The sequence below is a fragment of the Tribolium madens genome, unplaced genomic scaffold, assembly GCF_015345945.1.
Source record: "Tribolium madens isolate multiple individuals breed KSU strain unplaced genomic scaffold, Tmad_KSU_1.1 Scaffold_11;HRSCAF=98;Tcas5.2_LG3b, whole genome shotgun sequence".
Classification (NCBI taxonomy): Eukaryota; Metazoa; Arthropoda; class Insecta; order Coleoptera; family Tenebrionidae; genus Tribolium; species Tribolium madens.
Genome location: NW_025400975.1, coordinates 4,657,762 through 4,681,520, shown reverse-complemented (window position 1 = coordinate 4,681,520; position 23,759 = coordinate 4,657,762). Strand labels below are relative to the sequence as shown.

The following is a 23,759-nucleotide window of genomic DNA, read 5'->3' as shown; positions in this document are numbered from 1 at the left end:
GTAGATTAGATTTAGAAGTTATCGACGAATTTAGAAATTGGCAATTTTTGTCTATAACAGCAATTTCCTCGGTAATTATATGTCTCAGGATGGTGTTTTTTTCACAAGATGGGAAATTAAAATCCTTTCCAACTGTTTTTTTGCTTATATCTACTCCGAAAATTGACCAAAATTTTGACAAAATTAGAAATTTTGAAACCAAACGAAGTTTTTGCCTTTCGTCCTAGAAATTCAATAAAGTGCATAAAACGTTTTTTGATGGAGTTGGGGATATTCGATTTTTTATTCTTTCAAGAAAAATTGATTGCACCAAAAATTTTGAACATGATTTTCTAGACAATTATGCGTCGACCACGTTTTTTTCTACGGTTATGAATATTTGAATATTTTTTTTAAACTGAAGATTTTATCAAAAGTGAAACCTACTTTTACTTACTATACCAACACTGTCCGCTTCTAGTATTCAGTTTTTGGTCATTGTCTTTGCATTTATAATACAAACACGTAATAACCATGAATTGCATGAATATTTAAGTTAACAAGGCCTTAAATTGTGAACATGCTGTTTTATACATATTTTTCAGTTTTATCTTTCTTCTAACAAGATCTAGCTTTTCATTACTTGTATTTCCGCATTTTGTGATTCATTTTGAAGTTGATAGCGTCATTCCAATAACTTATTTCATGATTATGAACATATTACTGAAGATTTGCGATGTTGTAAATACCAATAAGTACATCGTTTTATTACTACATTAACGAGATAAAATGCACTTTATCGAGAATAGAATCGTCAAGGTGTAAAGTTCGTTGGACTTGATTTGAAATAAAATGTTTGAAGATTCTTTGCACTAAAGAGAAAATTGATTCTTGCAGGTGTTTCCTAGACATTTATATTAATAATTGTAAAAACCTTGAGCAATGTTTTTCTTCCATGTATCTAGAAATACTAGAAATATCACAATTTCCATAATTCTTTAATTCATAAAGTTATTGAAGTTTTTCTCTTAAGCTCTGTTTCACAAAGCACCTTTCTTTGTTGTCATTGAACATTATTTCAGAAATTTGGTTGAAAATATTGTGAAATTTTGTTTGGGTTCGTTGGCTGCTTTGTAACACACTGTCACGGTCTGTGTACTAAGTATGCACTTAAAAATTATGTTAATTCTTTGTAATAGTGTTCACAAACCATAACTACTTTGTCGACTCTCCTCCACGTGCAAAAATCGAATTTTCTAACGGCACTGAACGAAGGAGCGGCCGATGCAACGATCACGTCCTTTGCTTTTTCCAACGAAATCCAACCTAGCCCAAAATAACCGATTTTTTAATGGAATTTCATTATCCGACATAATAGCTTAGAAAAACGAAGCGGAAAAAATTGCTGATTGAACTATAGCTTAAGTCGAGAGCTGTACCGTGAAGAAAATTGACCCCGCATATATGCCATCGAGAACCAGTACCACTTCGTGGAACCACGTAAATCTGATCGGTTGAGAATTGTTAGTTGTTTGTGCCAAATCAATTTCATCAAATCGCCGTCTACAAACTTTTTTCTTCTTCTTCTCGGATTCAGGTGTTATGAATGGAATTGCGTGCGAAGAACTGGTTTAATCTTGCCCAACCAGTGGCTAATTAAAAAAGACACTGTTGACAGCACAACAAAATTTTTATACTAATTACGTTTCTGGATTCACTGGTTTAAAAAAAACCGTCCAGTTTGCAAAAATAAAACTGAATGTGAATGGAGAAACGGAAAGTTTTGAATAATTGTGTACCAGGAGTGTGGTAATTGCTGAATGGGTTCTAGTGAAAGAGAACATTTGCGCAAGCAAATTAATTTGTGGAGCGCAATTAGTAATTACAAATTAGTTCTGAGATGGCCCGATTACAAGGACTAGAATGGAATTTTTATAATCTTATAAGAATTAGGAAATTCTTTGCCATTTTTTTAATATCTCATTGAAGGATTTTCTCAGTGACCAGATGCAGAGTGTGCAAAAAATGTAGTATATTTTGCAAAATCTCATAGCATCTACAAGTATTATGAGACTCTTTGTAAACTTATAATTCTTTCAATCATATTTAGACAACGAAAAGTCTATTATTTTCTCTCTTTATTTATTTAATGATATTTACTATTAATCGATCTTTATCTAACAATGGACTTACATAGACTTTGTTGCATTAAAGTATTGATTTTTTTAACATTATCTTAAAGGGGCAAAAAATGATCATAGATAAAAGCTTTACTTACATTTAAAAAAAATGAAGATTTAATTTTCTACGCTTGATTAAAGCAAAGGTGATGTTGAAAAAATTTGACAGTTTTTTTTAAATTTTATTACAACTTAGTTTTAGATTACAAAATATTTTTATTTTATTAATTTTATTATAATTTAAACATAAACATTGTTTTTACAATTTTTAAAGTATTTTTAATTTTTTTGTTTGGTCACTAATAAGTTGTATTATTTTTTACGCCCCTTATTTTTTTTATCTGACTAACAATGCCAGTTTTGTAATGTTTCATTCAAAGTCTCTGGTTTAACTTTTTTGTATTTAATTATTATTAAATTTTATTAATTTTTGTCATTTTTTCAATATTCCATTGAAGGATTTTCCCAATAGTTGTTGTGACCAGAAACAAAGTGTGCAAAAAATGTTGTAAATTTTGCAAATATTATGAGACGCTTTGTATACTTATAATTCTTTCAATCATATTTAGTCAAAAAAGAGTCTGTTATTTTCCCTCTTTATCTATTTAATGATATTTACTATTAATCGATCTTTATCTAACAATGGACTTAATAGACTTTAATACATTAAAGTAATAATTTTTTAACATCATCTTGTGGGGGCAAAAAATGATCACAAAGAATAAAAACTTGACTTACATTTAAAACAAAAAAGAAGATTTAATTTTTTACGCTTGATCAAAGTAGACGTGATGTTGAATAAGTAAATTTTTTATTTTTTTATTTTATTACAACTTATTTTAATTACATAATATTTTTATTTTATTAATTTTATTGAAATTTAAACAGTTTTTTCAATTTTTAAAGCTTTTTGTTTTTTTTTTAATCACTAATAACTTTAGTTGTATATTCTTTACGCCTGTTATTTTCTTTCTTTATCTGACTAACGAGATTTAGTATTGATGTGTCTCTGTCTAACAGTGTCAGTTTTGTAATGTTTTATTCAAAGTCTATAGTTTAATTTTTTGTACTCAATTTTTAAACGAGTCGAATTTTATTAGTATTAAATTTTGGTTTAATATAACTGGGACCAATTTTTCTTATTGAACCAAGAATATTTTTAAATTCTGTAAATGTTGCTACAGCATCAAACATTCACAGCTGCGTTTGGGGATAATTTTAGGCGACAGAATATAAAAATTTGCAAATATTATCCGTGTTAAAATTCATTTCTCGTATCACATGAACAGCGTCTTGATAATTTTAATAAAATTTATTTTGTCTTTGTTGTGTGAGAACAAAAAAACATCAGTAGCAGATTTTGTTTGTTTAGCTTTGAAGCAGAAATAAATTAAGTCCATTGACAATTCATGAACTTCAGGAATTATTCCTTGCAGAATTTTTTACAGAAAAAAAGGCAGTTTCTTAATTTTTAATTTCTTGTCTTCTTTTCTTATTTATTCCGAAACTGAATCAAGAATGTGCAGAACTTAATTGCATTCGCACGACCTTAGTTGCGATTATTCTTCCTTGATTGCACTTCTTTTTCACATCGCCGTTCACTCAAGTCAATCACGTGTTAATAAATCTAATTGCCAGTCCGTTGCAAGAATTCTATAATTAACATTTACGTAACATCGCGATCTGCACATCACGTCGTGTGGGCGAACAAGCCAGCAGGAGGCCCAACCGCCGGTCCAAAAAAAAAACTTTGAATCGAACACTCATTATAAAAATCCGTATATCAAGCCGGCAGGGGTCACCACATTCATTTTCGAGTGGTCCAATGCGAATCCGCCCCCTCGGAGTCAAACCGCCCTTGAAAACAGGGATGTCATTGTCCATTTTGTGGTGCCCGATGGGTCATCAATCTTTGCAGTGGAACAGCGGAATTTTGCTCGTCGTGGACTTAAAAGTCGCCGAGGAATGGTTTTGACGAGAAAAGTTTGGAATTTGATGCTAGTGTTGGTGATATTCAACAGATGTTGTTTGGCGGAGATATGAATGAGGAGTTGAGAGAGAAGAAGAGGGAAAAAAGCAGCGTTTGCGGAAATGTTATGACAGATGATAAGATCAGTGCGATTGCATTATTTAAATACTTTGATTATTGCTTCCGTTGGGCGGGTTAGGGGAGGGGGTAATTACAGGGATTTGCAACTTGACGAGTATAAGAAAAGGAAAAAACAATTCAAGTGTAATATGAAATAATAATTGTTAAGTTTTGGAACAAAGAAACCAAGTTGGTAAATCAGGCCAGATGAAAAAATGTGAAAGTTTTTCGCTACCTAATTAAAAATTTTGAATTTTTTGATAGATTTATTTTTCCTGTTTTAAAAATAAATCAATTGTAGAAAGTTGTTAGCAACTTAAATAAAAAAATTGTTTACATTATAATAATTGAACTGGGGCTTCCCACGTTAATACAATTTAGGAAATTTGCCTAAAAGAGTATTATCTCTTGTCGTGGCAAAAGTACTTGAAACTTGGAATAATATCTCAGTTCCCAGAGTTGAAATTTATAGCTCATGATGTTTAGTATGTGTGAAAAATGAAGATTGACGTTTCGCAATGCATTTGTTGCAATTCATAAATTTACAGTAACTTATATTTATTACGTAACCATGAATCACGATAAAATTTACAACTTGATTGTTGCTCCGCCTATTGACTCAGTTTCGAATTTATTGCCACTATTTTTATGTTACTAGGAATTGTTGTTTCCAATAAATTGTGACAGAGAATTGGAGTTGGATTACTTCGAATTACAAGAGCTTCTCTGGTATAACGCAAGGTTATATTTTTTTATTACATTAATTATGAGTTTTGGAAAAGAGAAGAGAAAATGTTATTCTTCAATGACGACATTTTCTTCAGGATTTTTTTTTCAGTTGTCGGAATTGTAACACTGCGGAAACAAAAGTAATTAATTGCAGTTTCTTAACGATTAATTGAATCAATTACATACAAACGCTATTTATTAGACACATAAATTTGTTCACTTGTCAAAATATCAAGCAATAAAATTAATTCTAATCACACATTTTTTAACCAATATTTTTTCAATAATTTTTACTGTTTTATTGTTGTTTTATTGTACTTTTATGTATTGTAGATGCAAGTTGCAAGTATTGAATCAGCAAATTATTATTCACAAATCGTACATTATTATTATGTAAAAGACAGCGACAAGTAAAAGGTAAAGAATTCTTGTACAACTTATAACTTGTTAATTAAAAAGTTTTTGATTCATTTTTAATTAACATACAGTTGTAATGGATAAAAATGGTAGAGTTGGCAATTTTTTATTCCTATTACTAGAATCTACACATAATAAAATATTTCTTGTGTTTGGTTAAAAAAGAGGGAAAATGGAGAAGTTTCTCAAACAGTATGTTACAAAAAAAAAATAAAAATGATAATTAAATTATGAATTTATTAGGTACATGATTTTCATCATATTCACATTAGGAGAATAATCAGAGTTATGATTGTAAAAATTATATTTTTTTAAATAATTTTTTGACATCTGAAATAAGAAATAAAGGTAAAAAAAAATTTTTCTCACACCAAAACAACAAGTTACGTTTGGCACTTTATTAACTGTTTTTTTCTCTTTCCAGTGAGTAAATTTTGTCTTTCAGTCTGAAGTTGTCTTTAGCGTTAGAAAAAAATTATTTGTAAAACACAGGAGGAAACATCACTCAAGACTAAAATAACTTTCTTTCCTTGTTTCACAAATAACTATTGTTGTATATACAAGTTAACGTCAATAACTGTTTTTTTTTTATTACGTAATCAGAATTGAGTCTTTTTGTTAATTCACTGTCACTGTTGATTAAATGACAAAATGATTTGCCAGTCAAACTACAGAATTTCATGAAATCTTGCTTTGTTATCGTATATGTATGTATTCGCTTTTCGTTTTTATAATACTATATTACTTTTTCTTTTTTTATTTCTCAACTATTTTATGTACCTACCGGTGTTTTTTTGTATTGTTAAATGTATTTTATTATAATAACAATAAGTTTTTGATCATTACATATCACACAGGAGAAATTTAACTCGAATTTAATTCATCATTTTCCAATTTTTTGAGACTCAATATAAGACAGTTTCTTGTCCATAATTACATACCTTGCACCTCTATTACACATCTACAGTACGCGAATTCCTCTGAAATTCAGTTTTTGTTTTCATTTGTGAAGAAATGACATGACATGTTATTAGAATTATTGCGAAAATTGCCGACTGGAGCAAATACAAGAAACGAAAATTCGCAATCTTTTCTGTAATATTAGAGCGGCGTTCTACACGCAAAATATCATCAAGTCATTTTCTTCCTCAAATTGTTGTAAAAACATTTGAGTTTCAAGTTTTTAACAGAGAAATTCTAATCAAAGTCCAACATAAATATGCTTTAGAAGGATATCTCCTGCACGTGGCCTCAATTCTTATTCATAATTGTTGACAGTTTTGCATGTTTCTAGAAAGGAAAATAATGCTTATAGTTGCCGGACATATTTATTATAGTACAGAGTGTCCCAAGAAAACCTTGAAAATTTTAAACTCATTTCCAAACTAAAATGAAAAGATTAGTAAACTTGAACCTCATGTAGGGTTTAAATAGTTTTTTTTGGCAAATTTTTTTTCGAAATAAAATCCAATTGAAATTATATCAAACCACTTCATGCTTTTCTAAATATTTCTAATAGTATATTATGCTATTTTATTTACAATCACATATGTTTAAATAATAATATATCGACTGTTTTGGACGTAGTTGCTGTGCAAACAAATTGAGTTTTTGACATTTGAGGAGCTCGTAACCTTAAAAATTACTTCTCGCCCAAGGGATGTAATGACACATTTCTCGTATTTAGTTATGAACTCAGTTATATCCTCTTCCATGTTCGAACACCTGTAAGAAAAATTCTCTATCCACGCAGTCATCAGCTTTTAATTAGTCTTCGTAATTCGCAACACGTGTTGAGAGCCAGCATAACTTATCATCTAGATCAGGCATTTGCAGCAGCAACTGTCTTTATCAATTAAATTCCCTTGAAATAAATCAAAGCACAGCTCTTATAATTACCATCTGTTTAACGCATAGCACGTCATAATTCAGACCCGAGATAAAACATGCATATGGGTGCTGGGTAAAAATCAGAGCGGATGTCGTACGTCCCAGCTTCGCTCATCCTGTTACAAGACCCGGATTCGATGATGGGTGGGATGGGTTGTTTCCTCTTGAAGGAAAAGAAAAAATGGACGGTGGTATTTTGGAGGTTTTTCGCAACGGATCTTCCCATGGAGACTCATTTGAATTTCATGGGAAATTCAGAATGGTACAATCACACAAATAATTGCGCGGGAGGGAACGGGAGGGGTTATGGGAAACAAAACAGTTTTAATTTTTACAATTATTTTATTAAATGGACACTAAAGGGAATTTTTCTTTGTTGCAGGTACGTTTTTCCCATTGCTGCTTGGAGTGGTAAGGAATCAAAGTCCTCGAGGCGTAATTGCGACAATGTTATATCGATTAAAAAATTTAACCTTTGCACGTCTGTCGGGTTTCTCTATAGAATGAAAAAAATTGCAATTTATTTTTTGTAAATCAGAATGATTCTTTTACAAGGTTGTAGCAATATTACCGTTAATGATAATTAATTGTCTATAAACAATAATTTTTCTACTTTAAAATACCACAGTCTTCGAACCTGCGATATATTTTAATATTTAATTTTTTGCATCATATTTATGATAATTTCTTATGAATGTTAAAGACTAGAAGAAGAAAATAGATACAAAGCGAGAGTTAGAATAAAAGAAGTTTGAGGATCCAAGATTAACTGAAAATTTAAAAACGAACATTTTTTGTATTTTGTGTTTATTTCATTTTTAGTTTTTTGATGCAGTTGTACCAGAGATATAGAGCGACAAGGTTTTAATTCTGACACCCTGTACACATCAAGGAGCGATTTTGTTGCTTTTATGTTTGTTAAATATTTGAGATTGTGGAAAATAATAACATTTAAAAAAACGCTGACATATTTTTTTTAGTGATAAATTGAACTCTTCTAGCATTAAAATTACCAAAAGCAAATCTGGAGAAGTTGAATTTTTGTGTCTTAGGTATTGATTATTGAAAATTTTATAAAAAAATTAAAAGGCAATATTTAAAAAAAGATAAATAAATAACAAAATATGTGTTTTAGAAGTTGGTCGAAAACTGCTGATTAGGTCACAAAAATTAGATAAGGAAAATGCTTTGAATGTGTTTGAAATAAATTAAATGTGTAAATAATCAAACAGCTTTTATGATAGGTAGCATCCAAAATATAAAAACATATAATAAATTGCTTTTTCTTTCAAAAAAATTCGAAAAAAATTCAGTGTTTTGAAATGTGTATTTTATTATTTTTGTTTATCAGTGGAGACAATTAATGAGTGTTTCCATGTCATCAGAGTTTCAATAAATACATTGTGGTGTCAAGAATTGTTGTTTTTTTTTAATGAAGAAGTGTTATTGAAAAATACTGGAAATTTCTTATTCCAAGTTTTCTGAATTCTGAGAAGGGAAAAAATGAGATAAACTGAAGTTTTAGTTAACATTTAGTATATTATGTTACAAGGAATAAAAGTGATAGTTTATGTGGGGAATATGAACATTAATTTTTCATTTTATCCGCAAACGTATTCAGATCGGAAATAAAGAGGAACACTATAATTAGCAAGTAAATGAACAAAACAATTAGTAGTGTAGTGTAATGTAGTAATGATCTACAATGTACCTCTTTAGAAATTGTTGAAGCAGCGATAGAGACAAAAAATAACATTGATAATAATGTCATAGTAAAAATAAAAACGCTTAGGCGCAAAAATAGAATTTTTACTCCATGGTTGAAAGTTATTACTTGTGATATTTAGTCATAAATGTGGTCACTTTTGTAACGTTTGCGGATTTGATTTTTAGTTTTATGTAATTAAAATACAATAAAATATGATTGTGTCATGAATCATCATATTTATTTAACTTAACAGTATTTTGTCCGTCGACACTATATTCTAAGAAGTCACCGAGTCAATCATTAAACAATTATATGCTGCACTCAGTCATCTCTCCTCCATTGTCTTTGAAGCGAAGTAAGATGCTTACATTAGATAAAAACACCTGTTTGTACTGCATATTTGCAGAAAAAGCATCGTAGTCTTTTAGTTCTGTTTCTGTTGCTCTCAAGTTGTAAATATATCAAATAAAAATCAGAAAGGCAAATATTTACTTTACTGCACAGTTACTCCAAAGTGGGTGAGAGAAGAAATTAAAACGAACAAGGTCTCCAGATCAGTAGTCTTTATTCTTCAGAGATAAGGCCTCATATACTTCTATTGTGTCTATTGCATTACGGATCTATTCAATCTCTGCCTTATTGTCAGTTCCTCTACCTGTAATTTCCAATCAGACAGTGGTGGGAGAACGCATAAAAGACAGGTGAGATGAGAATAAAGCACCTAGATGCTAGATGGTTACCATTATTCGTCAAAAAAGCCCCAGCCGGCATCACCACTAATAAGAAATTTATTTGTGACATTTTTATGACTCGCTTCACTTGTTTACTACTTATCCGAGTAATTAAATTTAATGACAATTTATTAAACGAGACTTGGAGTCAGTCAACAGCCATGCAAATTGAAATACAGAGTATAAGAAATTAATAAAAATTTGAGTTAATTCACTCGAGTGGGCACTTTCCCATCCTGAAAAACCACAAGTGTCTTCATCCTGAAGAGATGAGGGTCGGATAAGATTCTCGTATGGAAATGCTGGTATCACAGCATCGAGATTTTATCACAAAACCATCAAATTGCATTGTTTCATCACGTACATGCGTAACTCTTTATCATCTAAGGTTTTTGAAGAATTTTAACAAGTTTTTCGAGCCGCAATTGAAAAACTGAGTCGAGTTTTTAAACTTGAGCCAATGTCCTGATCTTGGATTAAATTGATGACTCAGCCAAAACGCTGAATTTTTACCGAGTTGGAATGATAACGTCATCACTGACACGCGATCGAAGGGTGAGGCAGGCTTTAGGATTTATAAGATTTCAAGTTTTTTTCCATATTTCGTATTTTGTAAAGAATTAATAGCTATTTTTTGTTTAAGAAAAAAACCTCAAAATATTAATTAAAAAATGTAATGTATTTGACATGTATTTCGAAATCTTACAACAAATTTGTTGTTTATTTTTTTTCATTATTTCTTTGAACAACCCTGTATGGTATGTTAATTTTTAATTTATTTATTGTATTAAGAGGAATGAATGAAAAGAACTGTCTGTCGGTCATTTAGGTAACTTTTTTTTCAATTTTTCGTTTGCAAATACATAATTGAAACCGGTATTGAATTAATAATTAATTGGACATTAATTTGTGTATTGAAAAAAATGTTTGTTTATGTGTATTTTAAATTCTAATTTGAGTAAGAAGGAAATTCATAATTTTTTATGATTTATTTTATTACAGTCTAGAGGAGATCATTAGTTTCGTAAAAAGTTATTCAACATGCATTAAATCTAGTTCAAAATTAATTTATTTTTTGCATTATATTATAATACTTATGGTAATTTCTTATGGATAATAAAGATTACACTAGAAGTCGAAGGCAAATACAAAGCGAGAGTTGAAGCAAATTAGGGCAGATTGAGGATACAAAATTAGTTGAAACTTAAAAAACATTTTTTTTGTATTTTGTATTTATTTCACCATATTTGTTTTTAGTATACGTACTCAGAACAATTAAAAAAAACACACAATTTAAACCATTTTACACAAACATGAGGGGATTAGGTACAAAAAGTTAAAAATTGTGTAAAACAAAACAAAATAAAATAAAAAACACTAACAAGTATATTTTTTCTAGTGATACTTTTAACTGTTCTGGCATTAAAATTAACCATAAATTAACACAAACGAGTTGGATTTTTAGATGTCAAATGTTGGAATTGTAAAATTTTGCGAAAACCCAAGGACTGTGTATATTTCTGCCAATTGTTATGTTTATAACTAATTTTCATAGTCTATTTTGTTACTGGAACAACTGTATCAAATGTTTGGGTGAAAGAATAAATAATAAATATCATCAAGTTTGTTTCGAATCGATTTTTTTACACTAAAACAGTTGATTTATCAAAAAAATAATAATTTTGAAAAATGATTATAAAAAAGTTGCTTTGGTATCTCTTATTTTAATGTTTTTTTCTTATTTTAGTTTTTTATTCACGTTTTTTTTTTGACATCTTGAAATATACTTGGAGTTAATACATATATTATTTTTCGACATTTTACAGTATTAATTCACTTCTCGATTCCTCTTTCCTTTTGTTTTTTTTGCTAGTTTTACTGTTTTTACAATATTTAAAAAATAAAATTACTTTTTTTTGAAGTTTATTATACAGGGTGTGTCAAAACTTGTGCCCCAGAGAAAAATTTCAAGTAAGATATCAGGAACAGTGAAAAAATGTTTAAAAAATTCTTGTACATTTTTGTACTTTTGTATATTTAAAAAAAAAATGAAAAAAACAATTTTTCACTTTCAATTAGGTATTCACACTCAATAAAAGAATTTCTGAGAACCAAAAAAATATAATGTGTTCCAGAAATAGTTGAAAAACAAAAACAGTGTTTCAAAAATTTTATTAGAGTATTTTAGAATTTTGTTTAAATTTTTTTTTTCCATTTTCAACTTGTATAAGGTAGCTGAACAGTGAGTGAGTTTATATGTATACTTTGTTTATATATTTATAATAATTCTGCTATTTCTACTTGTTTTCAGCAAAATATTAAAGTGAATAATTCAGCTTTTATGAATTTTTTTTAATACATATGTGAATTTTTATCGTTCTGAAAAAGGCAGTCCCCCATAAAGCATCCCCTATAAAGCATCCAGTGACCAAACCTGCCCATGTTGCACATCGATTAAATCAAACCGTTTCTTTTTTCGTTTTCAAGTCGAGTTTAGCGTCTCCGTTGTCCGAACAAGCCATCTCAAGCTCAAAACAAATTACGAAAAAACCAGTGAGCGCTTTTAGTTATTGTGTGAACGTGAGTGAAATGCACAAAAAGCCAACCGCAAGTCTTTCCCACACACTTTTTTCATTTGGAACTTCTCAAGGAGCCCCAAATTAGCGTCCAATTCCACAGTTCGAGTCATTTTCTCAAGGGGTTTCTCTCTGTGTTATTAAAATGTCTTTTGACCCCCATATGAGCCACTCGAGTTTTTTTCAACGGCGGTCTGGTTTGTGTCTTGGCTCTATCTCCAGTGAACGTCTTGAACGCGGCTTTCACATGCCCGCTTAACGAACTTCTTGCGTCCCAGTGGCCATCAAAAGTTCATCAACGGCCGAACAATAGATTTTTTCGTTTCTTTTCAATTGCAAAGTATGCAAAAATCAATCCGTGAACGATCATTTCGATCAACAAAGCCGCTTTTGTGATTGAAATATCATACATTGTGATGGATGATTAGATCACGTGAACGCGGTTGAGATTAAGAAAAAGTGTAAAAATTGGACGTTGTTATGGTCTTGATTATATGGGAAGAAAAACGGTGGAATGACGGCCGAGAAATCGTCAACTTACACGAAGAATTATCAATTCATTATTATTAATAATAAATTAGTATGTGTCGAATTTTTTCCTAATTAATTTCTACAGGAAGTTGAAAGTTGGAGAAATTGGCGAGACAAGAAAGTGAATAGATCTCTGATAAGTAATAATGCTGGGAGAGACGCGAGTCATAGGTTCACAAATGAGAAAGAATCAAAAACTTTTGGTCGAACTTTTTATTCTTCTTAAAAAAACAAACAGAACATTGGAGGCGAAGAGTCAGAACTCCTGGGGCGAAAGTCTGTATTTCAAATGATTAATTGTTATTATAAAAATAAAAAGAGATAATTCTTGTTCTGTGGGTCCATTAAGGTTGTTTAACACTAAAAACAGAGGAAGAGAATTGTTGGGAACTTGCTTATTTTTTTTTTTGGAAACTTATTCATATAACTTTTTTACTCCTAGTTTAGATGAAAAATAGTTCATGTAAACGTAATGAATGTTTTTCATTTGTTTAGAGTGAGTCAAGGCTTCGAAATATACGTTGTCCAGAACTATAATTTGAATATAAAAAAGGACAATAGCTTTTGTACAACAAGGTTTTTCATGTTTTTTCTAAAAGCAAGGATTTCATTTTGCATTTATTTAGAAATTAGTGTTGCTGTAAAGTAAGTTTTGATACATTTGGAGTAGTTTTTGACAACGTATGTCTTATAACGTTGATCTACTTTTACAAATGGCACTGATTTGACGAGTGTTTTTAATTTTTTTTTTCTATTTTGTGTTTTCTATATTTTTGTTATTAATATTTTTTTGGTGTTATAAATACATATGAAGTTGAAGTTGAAATTTATGTTATTCACATCTATTATTACTAAAAGAAAGAAGTTCCGAAGTTTTGATTTATTAATTCATCTTCTTCAGGGTTTTGCAATCTTTTTTGTATTGAATTTTTATATAAAAACATGGAAAATTAAAAGTGTCTAATAGTTGAGCATAATTATATTTTTCCAGTGATAGACTAGACTTTTTTAACGCGTTAAAGTCACCGTAAACATCTAAATGCAATGTATCGAATTTTTGTGATTTCGTAAACACGAAATTAAAAAAATCTTTTTTTTGTTGAGTTATTAAAAAATTGTTAATTTTTTTTTCATGATTCTGTTGCTTTTTTCAATATAATTGTTTTATTACAAGAAACATTTTTTTTAACCTTTTATGATACAATTCATAACAATACAGTGTCGAATAAATACAACGTACAGATTTCAACTAGGTTCACAAATGAGAAAGAATCAAAAACTTTTGGTGAAACTTTTTATTCTTCTTGAAAAAATAACCAGAACATTGGAGGCGAAGAGTCAAAACTCCTGGGGTGAAACTCTGTATTTCAAATGATTAATTGTTATTATGAGATAATTCTTGTTCTGTGGGTCCATTAAGATTGTTTAACACTAAAAACAGAGAACTTGCTTAGAATTTGTTTTCTTTTTTTGGAAAATTATTCATATAACTTTTTTACTCCTAGTTCATATAAACATAACGAATGTTTTTCATTTGTTTAGAGTGAGTCAAGGCTTCGAAATATACGTTGTCGAGAACTATCACAATCGCTTTTGTACAATAAGGTGTTTTTTATGTTATTTTCTAAAAGCAAGGATTTTATTTCCATTTATTTAGAAATTAGTGTTGCTGTGTGTAAGTTTAAATTTGGTATAGTTTTTGACAACGTATGTCTTATAACGTTGATCTACTTTATACAAATGGCATTGACTTTACGAGTATTTCTAATTATATTTTTCTAGTGATAGACTAGACTTTTTTAACGCGTTAAAGTCGCCATAAACATCTAAATGCAGTGTAATCGAATTTTTGTGTTTTCGAAAACACGAAATTAAAAAAAAATCTTTTTTTGTTGAATTATTAAAAAATTGTTAATTTTTTTATTATGATTCTGTCACTTTTTTCAATAAATTTGTTTTATTACAAGAAACATTTTTTAAACCTTTTATGATACAATTCAGACCAATACAGTGTCGAATAAATACAACGTACAAGTTTCAACTAGTTTTTGTTAAACAAATATGTACTTAGAAACTTACATTATCTATAAGTGCATCCTTTAGGAAACTAAAAATTCCTATATTATCACAAGTATTATATACAGGGTGTTTCTTGTGTAAACTCTGTTTTTTTTTGTAAAACAGAAAACTTGTTGCTAAAATTTTTTCTATTTCTTTTTCTTTTTATCTTCTCCGCCGTCTACACAATCAACGCAACTTGATCTGCACCACGCAAGATAAAGCTTCTACGGTTACGTCTTTGTCCTTCACATTTCAATCGCGTCACCAATTAAAACAATTTGCAGAAATAACCGATCCTAGCCCATTTCTTCTTCTTCTCCGAGTTCACGCTTTTGTCATTGTTTCAAAAAACAATGGCAACGCTGGTGTGATGAGAAAGTGTACTTAAATTTACGCTTGACGGCACCTCTTGAAGGCTTGTCCGGGGTTCTTGCCTCCGACTAAACAAACATAAGGAAATGTTTCGCAAAGGGAAATTACCCAAATGCAATTTTTCCCAAAACCAAGCAATCTGAATTAATCAATTCCCACGTTTGTGAGAATTCAAATTCATCTAGTTGGCTTGGGAGGCCACGCTTGCTCCCTCTAGTGGACACGTAGCCAGGTGAGAGTGCCGGTAATACAGGAATTGCCGCGTTTCCAGCCTTCTTGATTTTAATAGAGCGGGTCTGGATAGATGGCGCTCGCTGCGCTTGATTTGAAATTATATCATGTTATTATGTAACAGTTTGTTTCATTTACGAGCTTTTTTCTAATTATTTCTTGTTTTTTTCCAAGTGAGTCAATTAAGAAAAACCGTGAAACGTTGTGACTATTTATAGAGCGATTGTAACGAATTTTCTTACTTTATTGCTTAAGTCGTAAAATTGAGTTTTTACTTCTTTTAGGAAAAAAAATATGAAAGTCGGGATACAATTACGGAATTCTTTACTTTCTTTAAACACCAATTCTTGTTGAATTTGCAATTTTATGTCATGTTTGTATTACAAATTGTCACATTTGCATATTAATTAAAGGATTTTTAGACAAAAACCGTTCAAGAATGTAGATTTTTTAAATTAATTAATTATTTATTTAAGCAAATATGTGAATAGTTGCTGTAACACTTATTTTTAACCTCTTTCCGTTAATTGATTACTTTTAAAGTGTGAATTTTTAACTTAAAACATTTTAGTTATTTTAGTACTTGAGATGTTCAAGTTGCAAAGCAACAAGTGTTTAATTATTATTAATCATATACAATAATTTCAACGGCTACCGGATTCTTCGGTTGGAATTCTACGTAAACCAGGCATCTAATTAATTTTTTGCGTTTGAGTGTTTGAAAAGAGCAACAATTTTGCCCCTCCTTCAGCTTCTAGATAACAAGAATTCTTTGTTATCATTGTTGTTATGCAAAATATCATCTTGCAACAACACAGAGTTAATTTATTTTCTTCTTTTGGAAAAAATTTCTGTTCTGGGAAGAATAAATTGCCACATATGAGCAAAATCTCGTATCTTCAGGGTTAGTGTAAATTACTCAATTATTCTTCTCGGAATCGCGCACTAAACCCGCTTTACAATGTAAAAATATGAAACAAACAGTGGTTATATTGAAACAGGTGTTGGCCGTAAGAATGCGTGTGTCCATCCTTGAACCGCGTTGAAAAAAATCAAATTAACGAATTTCACGAAGTGATTTCGAGAAATTCCTCAGTTTTGGTCATTAGCTAACGAAAAGTGGGATTCGATATTTCATCGTTATCTGGCTTTTTTGTTTAGTTTTATAAAAGTTTCTTTATTTAACTTCTTTATAACAATAAAAAAATATAGATCGTAATATTTTTTGGTTATTTAAAAACATATAAAAAATCAAAATTGAAAATTTCAATGATTGAAAACTTGAAATTTTGTTTTTTTTTAAGATTCTTAAGAAATTGTGTTCTTGGATATAAAAAAAAATACTTTTATTCAATCCTCTATGTTAAAATTGAATTTTATCTACTCTTTTCTTCATGTTAAGATGAAATTTTATAGTCTAGATGATAAAAAATACATCCATTGTTGTATATCTGCGGTTGTTAGTTGCTAACGATCTTTGACATTGGATTTCATTGTTGAATTTTACATTGACATTTATAAATATCGATCAAATTGACTACAAAATTAGTGAAGATTGAATAAAATTTTATATTGTACACGACCATAAAATTTTCATTATTTTTTCGAGCATATCAGCTAAATTGCTCTCAAAGATAAAATTCAATTTTATCGCCTTGTATATTAAATAACTATTCTTAAAAAATATGTATTTTGGGAAATAATAAATAACGAAAAACCAATTGTTTTAATGTTTTAAGCTACTGATGCTTCAAGACAAGTCTTGCTCTTTTCTTTATCTTGAATGTAAAGACGAATATTAAAAAATAAAATTAGTTTATTATTCCTCATTTGAATGTTCTGATTGATTGTTAATTTTTTTATTAATATGTAAAAAGAAATCATCTCTTGACTGTCATATCTTGAATACTAACATCTCTAAAAATTTCAATAAAGCGATCAGTAAATAATTCAATTTTGATCAGTATAAAATGATAAATGATCAGTATTTAATTAATTTTGCACATTAAAAAATAAGAGAGTATAATAATAAGAGTATAATACAAGGTGATTCACGAGGAATAATGAGCCTGACCAAATTATCGATGCAACCACCATTACTCTTCGCAAGTTATTTTGCGACAACTGTAATGTTGGTTGCATCGAAAATTTGGTCAGGCTCATTATTCCTCGTGAGTCACCCTGTATAATATTTTGCACAGTAAAAATAATAAACGTTCAGTAACTCCAATCAAAATTAGTAAAATAAAATAAAATGAAATAAAAAAAGTAAAATAAAATAAAATAAAATTTAAGAAATTTTTAGCCTTGCTTATAGATAACAATGTATGGCCCCTGCGCAAGAATGATTTTAGCAAGGGCTGGAAATTGTGCGCAAATGGTAATCAGTCTGAACGCTTTGGGAGACTCCGTGTTTGCTCGGAAACATTTTGTTTGAAAATTAAATATGTGAATATTAAATGAATAATTTGTTTCCGTTTCAATATTTCTTTAAATTTACTTTTATATTTATAATTCTTTAATTTTGATCTTTTATTTTTATTAACGCTTGGTGCAGTAAGATAAGAAATTTTGTTTTGACTGTTGTATTTTAAATATCAAGTTAAAAATGATTTTTATCTTGATAGTCCTTTAATTTTGATTTTTTTATAAACTCATAGATAAGTACACAAAGAAATAAAAAAAGCAAAATTTAGTCTTTTTTTCTTCATAAAGCAATAATTTGTCGTCGTGGGGCAAAAATAGGTCTGTTTCGGCTTATCGAATTTAATTCTGGTTTTAAATCAATCATCTCAATTAGGCGCACACTTCTGTAATTTATGAGCATTTCCGGTGAAAACCCAGCAAAGTGTCCCATCGTGAGAGTCACCCATCTAGGTTTAGAGCAAGCTCGTGCGCTCGACAAAATGTAAACAAGTTCTTTTTGATCATTGACCGTCGGTGACAGTTGGAACTGGTTTGCGGTACTTGAATATTTCGGTCGTTCTAAGTCAGAGGACGCCACTGGTAAGCACTGCTCAAGAATGTTCATTAGCAATCAGCCGGTTGGAGTTTTATGTTTTGGTTGACCTCTGGCAGCCTGGCGATATCTACGATGCGGCAAACGCGAAACCTGCGGTAATTTCAACGCTAGCGCAGAAGGGGGAAAAATGCGGATTCTTGGGGAGAGTGTTATTGACATGTGGGGCGGTCGGAGATAGACGGAAGAGATGATGGAACGCTCGGACCGACCGTCCGTGACCTTCCTTCCTCACCGCGTCCCCCAACACGGGGATTACTAGTCGACTGCTTCACGCTACTACTGACCACCAGAAGAATTTATTTCATTTAACGCGGGATTATTCGCGCTGTTATTACCTTCAGAGAGTATTATCCGATGCTGCATTCCGGGACAAAGACACACTACGCGCCCAAATAAAACACTAAGTCTTTACAAAAGACGAGGAGCTTTTTTCAGGACACAATGGACGCGGTGACTGAAACACCGACAAGGGCAGAAAATTATAACACTTCTGTTGATGTGTGCTTAATTACTTTTGAAAGGAAGACAAAATCATGTAGGTTTCAGTGATGCAAAATTTCATTAAAAGTGGGTAGTTACAATAACTTACAACAGTGTTTCGAAAGAGATTTTCAAATTACTTTGAACGAACAATGTACCGTTTCTTTTCATGCTAAATATTTATTTTAATTATCATTAAATTTTACAAGGTGTCTAATTTTCGAAGCATCTGTCACATCATAATGCTTGCAAGAGTTATTTATAAAGAATAACAAAGTTTAACCGCTTCCAACACTTTTGCTGATCAGAAATATAATTTTATTAAAAAAATATTTTAGTATTGGTTAAAATACGATGAGTTTGAATTAGGTCAATCAATTAAATTATTATGGTGCAAAATGTTCTAAAACCCGATATCTTTACAGAATGAAAAGAAAGAAGAAAAAGTTCACTTTTATAAAATAGGTTTTTAAACGTTTTTACGAAATATACTAATAGTAATGTAATACACACAAGGAAGAGAAAAGATTTTTTATAGCCAATGCTACGCATCTCGGGAAATAATAGATGCGAGGCTATAATAGTACATTACAAGCGAGGTGGTAAAAATGGCACAAGGGGTAATGCCATTACCACCGAGGTTTGTATGCTATTTTATTCACAATCACATTATTTTCAGTCAAAAATTTGAGTAAAATAAAATTCTAGCAAAGTTAAAGTCCAAATGTGGTATGGCGTTTGATTTTTGACATTTCAGAAATGTTAAAAAAATATTGAAATAATGTGTGAATCTGATTTAAAATCATCGAAATGGAGAAGTGTACTCCCCCAGAAGTAAGAGAAACTGCTACAAGAGCAATTCAATACTAATTTAACAAAATATTATAAGTAACTTGACAATTTGACAGAAAAAATTCTCGGTATTTTTCTAATTTTAAGGATGGCTATCCTACATATTACCGCCCAAGAGAAGTAATGTTATTACTCCTCGTGAGATTTAATGATGTGTTTCCCAACCTTTAAAAGGTTAGTAATCGTCATATTACATTAGTGATTGTAAATAAAAATCGGCTCTACCGTGTTTTATATAACTTTTTTTTCACTACTAGCACATTTATTACCCAGAAAAACAACGTTTAAAAATATAACCCTACTTAATGAACATGTTGCTTCAGACGTAACATGTCCTAATTCACAACTACTATGTATTTTTGTTAATTTCCTATTACCTACAGTAATTAATTACTTACCTGAGTTATTAACTTAATTTGGAAGTATTATTTTCTTCTTATCATAAATGAGATTATGTCATTCTTGTATTCCAACAATTTATTAAAGGAATTTTCTAACTCCATAATATGAAATATTTGTTAAAATAACAAAGAAACAGCAAAAAAAAAAGGGAAAAAGTGTTAAAATTTGCCTCACTACCGATAGTATTTCAACAAGAAATAAACCCATTTTTTGTTTTAATAGTTTTGACATAGACAGAAGCATTAGAGTTGTGGTTATTCTGGTTATAATGGTATCTTTTACAGCTAGTAGTGAAAAAAATAATTGTTGATTCTGATAAAACTAGCAGTTTACGGATTTAATTAGGCAAAATTTTCAATTTAGATGTTACATGAGTACCTAGGTATACCTACAAGTTTTCTAATTTACGAACCTACAAAAAAACATGCAGTCATAAATTTATTTGCTAAAATTTTTGGTAATTTTTGTGAAAATAGGAAAATTGGTGTTTATTCGTTTTTTTCTCTCATTTTCACAATTTTTTACTCTGTAGGTACAGAAATTGTCACATGTTTTTGTTTTATTTTATGATTAATAAAAAGGTGGGTCCACACTAACTTGTTCTAGAAACACATCAAAACCAGCCTTTCCATTTTATAATAATTACAATTTATCGATGTTTGTAATTGCCATTTATATCTTCTAATCGCATGATTGATCACCCTATTTACATAAAAAATCACATTCCTTATTACAATATTCATAACAAAAATCTCCAAAGCAATAAACTCTCATTTGTCAACTCGTACATATCTATTTGTTAACACTTTCGATTGTCAATGACAGGAAGATACCAGGATATGTTACTTTTCAGCCCACATAAACTCCATTTTTTAGACTAAAACTTGCGATTTCACCATAAATGCAACTTTCTTTTCCTCTGAAGGCGTCCAATTTATTATTGTTTAATTAGAGAGGAAATCTCCTTGCGTCAGTTTCATTCAAACTAACACGATGCAAATTTGAAATTTGTGAACTTGACTATCACCTTGGGCAATGGCGCCCACAATAAATCTCATAATGTACCTCTCGTTTGATTCTTAAAAATAACCACATATGGCAACACCTCTAATTAGCGATTGAGTAGGCGTATGATCGTTCGACTTATTTCCACCAGTGGCGGATCTAAGAGGGGGCAAAGGAAAAAAACGTCTTCGAGAGAAAAAGAGTGCATTTTGTGATTTCTTTGTTTTTAGGGTCGATTTTTATTTTTTTTTAAACTTATAGACACAACAAGAAAAAACAAAAAATGTTTCATAGGACATGAGGTGTGACATGTTAGTTTTCATTTCTTCCGTTTCTGCATACAATGCTGTTAAATATTGCCAACTTAATTTCAAAGTTGCAGGCCATTCTAATCGGAAATTTAATTTGAATATTTTGAATTAGAGAATAAACAGTGCGAATCTACGCCACTGTTCCGCCTCTACCAATTGCCCAATCGCTGTCATCTTGGGCGAATATTCAGTCACCATTTTGCACTTTCGCACTATTACTCGTCAAGATGCACATTATGTAAGTGTTAAAATTTCCTAGAATAACAGCCTCGCACCTCGCACGTCTATTATTACGAAATACAGCCTCTTGCAACGGATTTTTCTCCTCTTCGCCTTGTTACCAAGTAATTAAATAGCATGAAGATGATTCACGAGAAGATGTAAAGCCTTTAGGGCGCTTTTAAAATACCGAAGGGCAAGTCTGCACTTATGCAATGATTCATCCGAGAAGTGAAAGGATAAGTCAATGTTATCCCACACAAATTGAAAAATTCGATAAATGGCATTCCTTCACTATTATTCTCGTTGTTTGTATAAAAATTTCATACACAGTGTATCCGAATTTTTTTCCATGACGGTTTGTTATTGAAGATATTTTATTTATTCAATTGATAAGGCGTTATCGGCCACATTTTTCCAATTATACAATGTCGGCTTTGATCGGTGGGAAAATTACATAAGCGGTGACTACAAGTTTATAATTGTTGTCTATTAGAGATGATCAGTGGATGAGGTACGCTACTGTATTCCTTCTTAGATTTTCAAAATTTGATTTTGTTACACACATAAATCAACAATGATAACTGATCGAATAGCATATCTTGAAGGAATTATTTTATCAAGACAGATGTTTGACTGTGAGGCAGACTATCAATATTTAATCGAAACCGTTTTTTTTTTTTTTTTGGAAGTAAGCTATTGGAATGACCTAGAAAATGGACACCCAACGCCTACGTGATTAGATTAAATACCTATCATATGGTTCCAGACACCACAATGGTTCGGCTACGTGAATTTTTACCAAATAAATACATTCTTTGTAGTGGCTTTATTTTAATACCTACCATGTTTTTTAATCGATTTTCAATATTGTAAAAGAAAAAAAAAATCACTATTTAATTTTAGTAATCACTAAAATTTGAGATTGTTTTTGTTTCTATCGAGACTTGAAAGTTTTTGGAGTAAACATAGTAGAAATGATATACCTAAACATAGACACTATCCGGATGTAACCAAAAGATTAATATTTTTTTTGATCTGAAAATTTCTTTTTTTTTAATATTTTGCCGAAACTATACCTTAAATGTTAAAATGTTGTGAACTATACTAAGTATGTTCATAAATTGATTGGCGTCAAAGAAACCGCAAAATTCTTAATACATAGTTTAGAAGTTATGATCGAGTAAAGATTTTGACTATATTTGCATTTATTAGCATTTTTCTTAATAACTATTCTTCGCAGGACAATGATTTCTTATTGTAAGAAAATTAAGTGTGCTTTCAAGTGGTCCTAACACTATTGATAATAGTTTTGGAGTTATTATTAAGTTATTATTAAATTTTGACTGATCCAAATTCAGTAGAGAAGAGAAGTGGCATAGCAATAGGAGAGCATGAAAATAAGAGGAAAGCATAATACGAGTAAGAGAGAAGAGTATTAATTACCTATTGCCAAAAACAAAGAATACGTTTAAAATTCTGATAAATTTTAATTTTTTTATTGAAATATCTATTGTGTTTCAGTTTTTGTTTTAATTTTTTTTTATATTTTTTTAATTTCAATATTAAAATCTCGCCAATATTTTTTTACAATTTTCTTATTATATTTTTATTTTTTTATTTTTCTCCAAACGGAGGGTGGTTCACTGTCAAAAATTCAAAGTAAAAACCAATGTCCAAAATACTTATTAAACAAATTATTCATACAGTAAATATCAAAGATAAAAAATCGGAAAGAACCAAAGACACTTTTGTGTAAAATGTTTGTTGCTAAAACATGTTTAAACAAAATAAAATATAGAAGTGAAATAATTTTATTCTAAAAATTTCAATGCTAAAATGTTCAGAAACAAAAATAATAGGTTTGCAGGCTCCGATTTTAAGATTTTAGCAAGGGCCCTGCGCAAGAATAATTAGCAAGGGCTGGAAACAGTGCGCACATGGTGATCAGTCAGTTTGATACGCCTTCGCCAC

General features: G+C 30.1%; 1 protein-coding gene across 2 annotated transcripts in view; it reads left to right on the top strand.

Annotated features, from left to right (window-relative positions):
* Window positions 1-23,759, top strand: part of LOC123015668 (epidermal growth factor receptor) — an 84,736-nt gene that overhangs the window by 17,099 nt on the left and 43,878 nt on the right. The gene's annotated exons all lie outside the window — the stretch shown is intronic.